This window comes from Parus major, chromosome 4A, assembly GCF_001522545.3.
Source record: "Parus major isolate Abel chromosome 4A, Parus_major1.1, whole genome shotgun sequence".
Taxonomy (NCBI): Eukaryota; Metazoa; Chordata; class Aves; order Passeriformes; family Paridae; genus Parus; species Parus major.
Window position 1 is genome coordinate 366,855 of NC_031772.1, and position 9,645 is coordinate 376,499.

The following is a 9,645-nucleotide window of genomic DNA, read 5'->3' on the forward strand; positions in this document are numbered from 1 at the left end:
AAAATGGTAATTTCTAAGGTTTTCTACTTCTGACTGTGGAGCTGGATTTTATTTTTTCCCCCTGAATTTGAGGAGGTTCATTTTAGTGTTGTGCTTACTGCTTGGATCTTTGAGCTGGATATTGAGAAATATCTTGTGCTATTTCTTTCCACATCTTGGGTTAGATTTGCATGCTTATTTTCACCTTTGGATTTTAGGTGTTTTTTTTGGTTGTTGCCTTTTTTTTTTTTTTTTTTTTTTAACATTTGCTAAATTAATTATTTAGAGAAGAAAAGCCAGGTAAAGCCAAGTAAGTGTATCTCTGCACTGTGAAGGTTCAGGAAATGCAAAACTCTGGAGGGGGAAGGGATCAAGCATTTTGAAACAGCGATATTTGAAAACTGTTTTAGGGTAAATCTTTTCAGTATTGGAGACCCGATAACAGCTTCTTAGGCAGGCTCATGCAGGTGATGCTAAATCTTTCCTGGCACCTGCATCTGTGTGTGTTTTGCTGCAATTCCATCAGGTGCTTTTGCCACAGTGTCCCTTCTCCTGCCAGCAAGGCTATGGAGGGCTGTTCCCCTGGGCAGGCAAAGCACCCGTGTCATGTCTGTGCTGGGGACATGAGCCCTGGCAGAGGCAGCAATGGCAATATTGCTGATTCAAGGCATGCGACAGCAGGGTCTGTGCTGGGACTTGTGCTGGCACACGAGCAGGGGCTGGTCCTCAGCCCCAGTGCCAAGTGCCACATCAGCGCACTGCTCTTCACTCCCGCGGCCCTTGGTCCTAAATGGGTGAGCACGCCCGGGGACACACACCCAGCCAGGTGGCCTCCTGTCCCCAAAAGCCGGCAAGTCTCTGCCCCTGCAGCCCCCTCCTCTCAGCATCGTTCCTACCCAAGCTCCCAGAGAGCCCCGGTTCCAACTCTGCCCTCCGGCAGTTGGATGAAGGGGCACAAAGGTCCCTTTGGCAGAGATTTAGGGAGGGAGGAACAGTGTGAGTGTCCCAGAAATGCGACAGCAGCTCTGGCACACGTGTGGGTCTCTGTGCATGGTCCCGTCTCACGACCCGACATTACGGACAAGAAGGGGTGAGACTTGCTCAAATCATCTGTTTTGACAAGCTTTTGGGGGAAGGGGGAAACGCAGGACAAAAGGGAGACCGTTCTTCTACCTAATACGGAGGAAATTTTTTTTTTTTTAAAAAAAGGCTAATTGCTGCTGGTATGGAGAGGGGAACACGACGGGTGAGGCTGGAAGAGCCCTTGGCGGGGTGAGGAGGGGCTGTGGCATTGCCAGCAGCATTTCCTGCTCGCCCCCCGCTTCCACCAAGCGCCGTTCTGGGGGTCCTGGGATGGGGTTCCTCATCCAGCCCTGCTGCGGGGGGGCGGGATGGGTGCAGGGGCTTTCCACGGATGCGGAGCAACAGCGCGGGTGCCAGAGAGCTTCTTCCTGCAGGGCAAATGGAGAGAGCATGGGGTGGCTCCCGGCATCGAAGTGGCAGGTATTGAAACGATATGAAATATATGTAGTATATATTTAATTTTTTTCCCCGTGTATCAGTAAGCCACGGGTTCATTTGCACCTGTAATTCTCGTTTCAGGCTGGATGTGAAGCAGCAGCCGCTGCCGCCTCTGAATTAAACGAGAAATAAAATAGAAATAAATACCCGCATATGCCCCGTTTTTAAGTCAAGGGACAAAATAATTTCGTGTCTCCCGGTACACCCAAATCTGCTCAAGGACCCTGGAGAGACCCCAAAGTCTGGGGAGAAGGTGCAGTCTTTTCCCGCAAACGAGCGGTGCGGAATCTTGAGATAAAATGATGGAGGGAGGTGGGAGATCTCTGTAAATAGGTTGAACATCGCCAGTCTTTATGTTCAGGTCGCCTTGGAAGGCGGAGGGGCGTCGGGGTGCCCGTCCCTTCCGACTCCCCTTTCTGTGCACTCTGACACGGTCACATCAAAGGACCCGCCGGGCGGATCTGTGCACAACCGAGTCCCTGAAATTTGCGCCTGGAAAGACATACAAAACCAGATGATAGTGATATATTACTGAACAGAGAAATATTGGATGTGTCTGTACGTGCACGATGCCAGAGGTTTGCACAGTTTGTCTGGAAACGCCCGGAACTGGAGGCGGGTTTTAATAAAAACCATTTGCCACTTGTCTTCAATTAGGATCTAGAAATTTAGCAAAAAGAAGAAATGTCTATTTTTCTCCTCACTCGCTGTCTGGATCAAGAGGTAAACGCGGCGCCCCTGTAACGATTTCGGGCCCCCGCGTTAAAGGAGAGAGGAAATGCAGGCGGCAATGTCGCGGTCCGTGGCGGTTCGGACTCTTGGCCCGGCTCACACCTCGCCGTGCTCCGCCGTCCCTCCTCCCGGAGCCGGGCCCGGGGCCGCGGAGCTCCCGCGGGGCTCAGGAGCGCCGGGACGGGGCCAGCCGGCGCCGGGAGCCCGGGGACTCTGCACCGGGGCTCCCCTCAGCCGGCCGTGGGAAGGGCCAGCACGTTACAAGGTGGGGTGCCCTTATTTTTTATTTTTTTTTTCTCAGTTTTACCGGGAGAGCCCCGAGCCGCGGGGCTTCTCCCTCCCCGAGGCTGGGCAGCCACGAAACATCCTGTCACCCTTTCCCGGGCAGGTGGTGGGCACCTCGGAAAGACAACCACCACCCCCGGCCCCAATATTCCCTGCATCTTCGTGTCCGTGACAAATAGAGACAACGAGAGACAGGGAAAAGGGAGGAGGGAGAGAAAGACACGCACACAATAGCCAGGCAAATTGTTAATAACTCCGGCGTTTGGGGAAGCCGGTACTGTAACTGCGCTCTCATCAGTCACCGCTCCTGAAGTGATAGTAAAAATGCATCTAAACATGCTGCGGTGTGATATATAAAAGCACAGCGGGATGAGCTGCTTTCCAAAAAGGGACTTGGTGATTGGTTATGCCTTGGCATGATTGACAAGAGCTTAGTTTGGTAAAGAGAAGACACGCAAGCTTTCACAGCGGGATTTCTTTTCTAAAATATATCACACTAGCCTTTGAAAAGCGCCGCACACTATAAGGGAAATAAGGTTGCTTTATAGTGCGCTGACATTTCTTTAAAACACAACTAAGATCAAAAAAAGAAATAAAATGTGTTCCAAACACAATGTTTTAATTAGTTTATTCTGTGCATTTGCTTTTATCTGGTGTATATATCACGGATCCCCACCCTTTAATTAAAACAACTGGCTGCCTATACAACAGCATAGACAAATGCTTAACTTTCTCCTTTGTAGCTACAAGCAAACTCAATTTACTACGGCTCTCAGAAGAGTTTTTAAAATAAACGTGGACGCCTTGAAAGCTATTGGGGAGCGGGCGAAGGTAGCGGGAAATGGCTGTTTCCTGGCTGTGAAAACTTGAGAGGATGTGGAGTGTCGCGGGCAGCCGAGCCCGCAGCGCTCACCAGCCGGCCCCGGGGGCTCACAGCCCCGCCGAGAGAATTGAAACGCAACGAGGGCACGGAGCTGCCTTCATCTGGGAGCCGCAGCTGAAGGGCTGCCATGGGGCTTTCCGTTTGCTCGGTTGCGTTTTGGATTTATCTTCTCTCTTGATCGCTCTGTCTTTTTTTCTTTTTCTTTTTCTTTTTTTCTTTTTTTTTCTTTTTTTTTTTTTTTTTCAATTTTTTATTTTGGTGCGGTCTTCATCGAAGCCCAGATGGCCCAAGCCCGTCCTGCCCCCGGCACTGCCCGCTCCGGGCTTGATCACTTGACGCACCTTTTCCACCGCCGTCTCCCCCGCCTCTGCCCGACAAGGTTCTCGTTACAGAACCGATTCTCCGGCTAGGGGAATAAAAGTCCTTTAAAAGGCTTCGACTCCTTCACCCCGTGGCAAGCACATCATTTCCAGGCGGGTTAATCGTACCGCGAGGCCCGTGGCTGCCCCCAGCGCCCGGGCTGCGCTCCCTGCTCTCCCCCGTCGCACAGAGCGGGGCCTGGGGGTATTCCACAGCAAAAATACAGAACGGAGGGGTCAGACCCGCCAGGGGATGTCTGTGTGGGGATATCGGCAAGAATCGGCAAGCAGGAATGGAGCTGGCTCTGCACGAAGCTCCGAGAAAAACACAGGCAGGGGATGAACCACCCCGGTGCCAACCCGGAGCCGGGCAGAGGGGACATTCGGCGAGAAGGGACATTGGAGCAGAGGGGACATTCGGGGAGAAGGGACATTGGAGCAGAGGGGATATTCGGGCAGAGGGGACATTCGGGGAGAAGGGACATTCGGGCACTCCGCACCGCTGAGTTTCACAAATGGCCCCAAAGCTTCTAGCGGGTTTTACCGGTGAAATCGGCTCCTATTGCAGGGTGATTTAACCGAGGGAAGCGTACGAGGGCTGAGCCCGGTTCCCTCCGGGCGCCGCTCACCCACGGTGCCCGGGACGGCCGGAGCCCGTCGGGGCTGAGGGCTCGGGAGGCAGCGGAGCGCTGGAGAAACGAGTGGAGCAGGGCCGAAAGGAGAAGGAGCCGGCCGGACCCACAGCTGTGCGGCGGCACCGCCTGTCCCGGAGAGGAAAAGAGCACAAGAGAAAAAGGGATGAGCGGATCCCCCAAGGGGACCGTCGGGGATGTGTCCCGGGCCGGAGAGCGAAGGGGAGCTTGGATCTCTCCCCGACACCTTGGAAAAAACCCCCGGCCGTTAAGGGGAGAGTCTCTGGGCGATGCGGAAGGAGAGAGGATGGCGAAAGACGCGCAGTGGAAAATTGTCGTTTTAATTGTTTAAAATACTTCGTTAAATTAACCGTTCAACGCTTTGTTCCAACGCGTCCTCGGGGCGGGCGAAATCGTGTCCCCTTCTCCATGGAATGCCGAAGCGGGAGACACCCTCGGTGCCCGCCGTGCCCGCCGGTGTGTGACCCACCCCCGGTCTCGGGCCCCCCTGCTCCGCCCGAGCACCGACCGGCCGCAGGTCCCAGCCCGGGGCCACGGGGAGCGGTGAGTCCCGCTGCCGAGCCCCCAGCTCAGGCCGCGGCTGTGCCCAGTGCTGGGGAAGAAGAGCTGGAAGTGAGGGGAAGAGCGCTCGGGCCCCGGCACAACCCGGGGTGTCCCCGCAACCCCCCGGGGACCTGCTGCAGGCTGAGGAGGGTCCCCAGGATGGGCTTGAGTCTCCATCCCCGGAGCTCGGCAGCTTCCCGGGGTTGACCTTCGGCAGCTAGAGACCGCTGTTTAGAGCCCCTAGGGGTGCCAGTTCAAACGGGGCCATTTGCCCCCGGGAAGCGGGTTTGTTGCCGGTGTTATCTGCTTTCCGGCACCCGGGAGAGACGGGAGGGCCCGGGGCCGGCAGGAGCAGAGTTGGTACGAGGACAGAACCCCATGTCTGCCTGTCCCACACCCTCCGCCTGACGGGCCCGTCGGTGCCGGGAGGGCGGCGGGGCAGGGCCCGGGGCCGCGGGGGCTCGGCCGCTCCGCAGCGCCGCCCCGCGCCCGGATCAACCGGCCCGAGGGCTGCTCCCCCGGCTCCCGGGACAGCCGCCGCTGCCCTCCTTGTTCCTCCTCTCGCTTTATCCCCTGCGGCTCCTCGGAGAACCTCTGCACATCAAACCCCAGCTCAGCACGACCGGGGTCGCCCGTCGGGGCCTCTCCGTCCCAGCGGTGCTCGCCATTGGGTGTGGAGGCTCTGCCCGGGCTCGCCTGGCTCCCGGAGAAAGGCCCAGGGCGAGAGGGGGCCGCGTTTTCCGGGCTCGGAGACAGCCGGGGCGAAAAGGCAGCGGCCTCGGCACGCTGGGGAAGGGGCGGCTGTGCCCTGGCAGCTGATGCCGGCCTGGCGCCTCCCGAGGCCGGGATGCCTCCCCGGAGCCCTGGGCTTGCGGTTGCCCCTCAGGGCTCAGTCACGCAGAAAGGCTGACTAAAGTCCGTGTCCCCCGCAACAGCGGGACAATAGAGCCACCCTTCGGGTCACAGGTCACCTCCTCGCTGATTGAGATATTCGCCACTTCCCCCCACCCTCTCTGCTGCTCGGAGGCGTGGGGGGGTTTTCAAGGGAGCGGCCGGAGGGTGCGGATGCTCTCGGCCGGGCCGGGGAGCCGAGGCCCCGCTTCCCCGGCTGCCCGCCCGCGGCTCTGCACCGTTCCTCCTGCTAATGGCTCAGCGAGGAGCAGGGGGTAGGGGAGATGAGGAGTGGGTGTTTCCCCCTTCCAGAGGGTGCCTTTCCTGGGGTCGCTCCGGTGCGTGAGCTCTCAAGGTGCAGGGAGCCGCCTCAGCTCCCCAGGGCTGTCACACCCGTTGTTCCCTACTCCTAGGTTTGCCTCGGCCCCATTTGAGCGACAGGACACAATTTATTCTGCAGCACTTGAACAGGTCCTCGTGGTTTTCCCATTCGTTTCATAGCCCGATGCATATTTCCCACGCAGCTGAAAGGTGATCTTCATTTTTGGGGGGAAACTTCTCCCCATCACCACAAAACGAGCCCTGGTCCGCAGGCGAGGTTGCTGGTGTCGGTGCCGGCCCGGCTCTCCGGGGTGCAGGATGGAGCCCGCTGGCACCTACATTTCCTCGCCGCTCAAGTCTTTCTGCCTGCCTCCGTCTGGCCTTTGATATTCCTCGCCCCCTCCCCTTGCCGAAGTTCAGACCTGTTTACTCCAGCCCGGATCTCTGAAGTTCAAATGTACATGTGCTTCCCCCTCCGCTGAGTGACAGCTACAATGGAAATGTCTCGTTCGCTCCTGGTTTGCATATAATTACACCGGAGATGCAATATGTTTATGGCAGGAGAAAAACTACTTGTCTTTACGCTTGTTAAGGATATTCATTTAACCGGGATACAGCGCGGTTTAAACGCTCTTTTGGGTGGATGGAATCTTTCCCTCGCCACCGGCTCGCAGCTCAGCGCGAGGGGACTTTTGTTGCTGTTATCCCGGGTTTGTTCTGCCTTTTCCTAGCATCCTCGGTGTAAGGGACGAGGGAAATCCACGGAGCCACCGACCTGCCACTCCTGGAGCCGCTGCTGAAACTTCACCTGCCGCTGCCCCGCTGCGAAATCTGCCATAACGAGTCCCATAACGCATTGGGGACCGCGTTTCCCTCCTGCGTGGAGGGCCCAGACCTCGCGGTCTTCTTTCTCCCCGGCAATGCTCTCCGGGCCGTGCCCGTGGCGGGACGGGCAGCGTCAAGCCCCGGGAGTCCCCGGGCCAGGGCAGCTCCGCGGGGAGCCTGGCAGGGAGGTCCCGGCGAGCTCGGGGCACCGAGGGACCCGCGACGCTTTCCAGGGCTTTGTACATTTTCTGTTGCTCTTGAGTTCCAAAAACACTCAAAGGGAAAACAAAACAAAACAAAACAAAGGTGGGATAATGCACAGTATTTGTTCCTGACGTAAAGCAGGGGGTCTTTCTCTGCCTTTCCCTCGCGTTGGGAGCACGGAGGAAAAGGGAGCCTGGAGCCTTTTCCGGTCGCTGTTTGCACGTTTGCAATTGAGATAGATCTTAAATGGAAGAGATGCGAAGTACTCCGACTTCTGGAAAATAAATTGAGTTTGGCCAGAAATACCGCTGAATAGAAATGGAAATTACTGAAGTGATTAAGTACAACATTATATATATATACATATATATATACATATACATATACATACACACACATATATATTCTGAAAGGTCAGTAAGGGAAAAGAAATATCATAGGCTATACGGACAATGCCTTAAAAAACAAACAAACAAACAAACAAACAAACAAACCACCAAAAAACCCACAAACAAACTATAACTCCTTTTATACAATTTTTGCTCTCCGAATTGGCAAATTCCAGTCACGAAGTGATGGGGTGTAAATAGTGACAGTATACCAGTGCGGATGCTGCCGGGTGCACACACTCAGGCAAAGTTGGCAGAGTAGAAGTGGGAAACGTATAAAAAGAGATTTATAGGTTAATTGATGTAGCCCGATCCGCAAGTGCACAGCAGCAAGGCAGGCTGTGGCCACCAAGCCCTCCCGAAACGAGGAGTCCTCGTCCAAAGCTACGATCGCTTCGTTTTGCTTCCCAATCCCAAACCCTCGGGATGTTTTTCTCGAAGCTCCGAGGTCCTGCCGTTGCCGACGCGGCAAGATTTTTTTTTTAGGCGAGCAATAACTTAGTATTTTTTTAGCTTCTGCCGCCGTGGAGCCACACTCGCTCGTTGTCTCCGAGCCGGAGGCTTTCCCAGCTCACAGGCACGCCGCCCGGTCGGGGCAGCCGCAGCCCCGCGTGGCGTGGACACCTGGGCGGGCAGCGCTGCTCGGCCACCGGCCCGGCCTCTGCGCGTCCCACCCACTGGGGACACAATGACACACGTGAGGCCTCTGCACGAGCAGGGGTCAGTCGCCCTCAGTCGCCCCAGGTCGGTGACTTCAGAGGCGCTGCCCTCCCCGGCGCTCGTCCGACGGGAATAATTGAATTTCCCACCCCCCCCGCCTTTTATTTATTATTTTTTTTTTCATTCTTTCTCTCTCTCTCTCTTTTTTTTTTTTTTTTTTTAAATTTTTATTGGTCGGTTGGTTGCGGTCGAGAGAACCCAACACGTGCGGGAGATAATTAATGACCCGCCGCAGCCCTCCGGAGACAGGCAGGTAGAGGCTGAGGGAGCAGCAAGGGGAGTGCGCGGCCTGGCCCCGCCGGCCCCGGGGCCGTGGGTTTGTGCCCGGGTACCCCTGGCCCCCGCTGCCCCCCGCCCGGGCTCCCGGCCGAGCCGCGGAAAGGGCTGCGATCCTGCCGGCTCTCACCGCCGCGGGCTGCAGCGACGAGAGCGACACGGCCCCGACCGCCCCCCTGGGTGTGCCGGTGGGTGTCCCCGGTGGGAGCCCCGGTGGGTGTCCCGGTGGATGCTCCGGTGGGAGCCCCGGTGGGAGCCCCGGTGGATGTCCCGGTGGGTGTCCCGGTGGGTGTCCCGGTGGGAGCCCCGGTGGGAGCCCCGGTGGGTGTCCCGGTGGATGCCCCGGTGGGTGTCCCGGTGGGTCCCCCCTAGGGCAGATCCCCGCGCTCCCGCCTCCTGCTCTGCTGCGATCGTGCACCAGCGGCAGCCACGGACTCACCTTCTAACTTTAGGACTGTTCTTGGCGGCTGTGGCCTGGGAAATTTGAGTGTTTGACCGGCACCGGTGCTATCTCTCGGGGAGATTTTATATCGGTGGCTTTTTTTCTCCCCTTTCTCTCTCTCTCTCTCTTTTTTTTTTTTTTTTTTTTTTTTCCTTCCTCGCTCCCTGCAAACCTTAAAATAAAGAAGACGAAGCCTTTCCCGGGGCTGATTGGGGGGAAGAATGTGAAAGGGCCGCGGTTATAAAGCGCTGCTTGAAGGGGGCTCTCAATGCGTCTCTGAACTTGATCAGATTTTACGTTTCCTGCAGAGAGCCGGCGGCGAGACTGAGACCTGCCCAATAGCCAGACTTGGGGGCTCAGCAAACCTCAGGATATTACAATTACAGCCATCTTTCTTTCTGCCTTTTATTTCCACTCTTGCTCCCCATAGTTCTTTGCAAATGCTTTCCAGAACAGAAAATGAGTGGATTTATAGCGCTGTCTGCAACTGATAATTATTCCAAGGCCGAACGTTTCCCTTGCAAAATAAGAAAGAAAAGAAAAGAAAAGAAAAGAAAAGAAAAGAAAAGAAAAGAAAAGAAAAGAAAAGAAAAGAAAAGAAAAGAAAAGAAAAGAAAAGAAA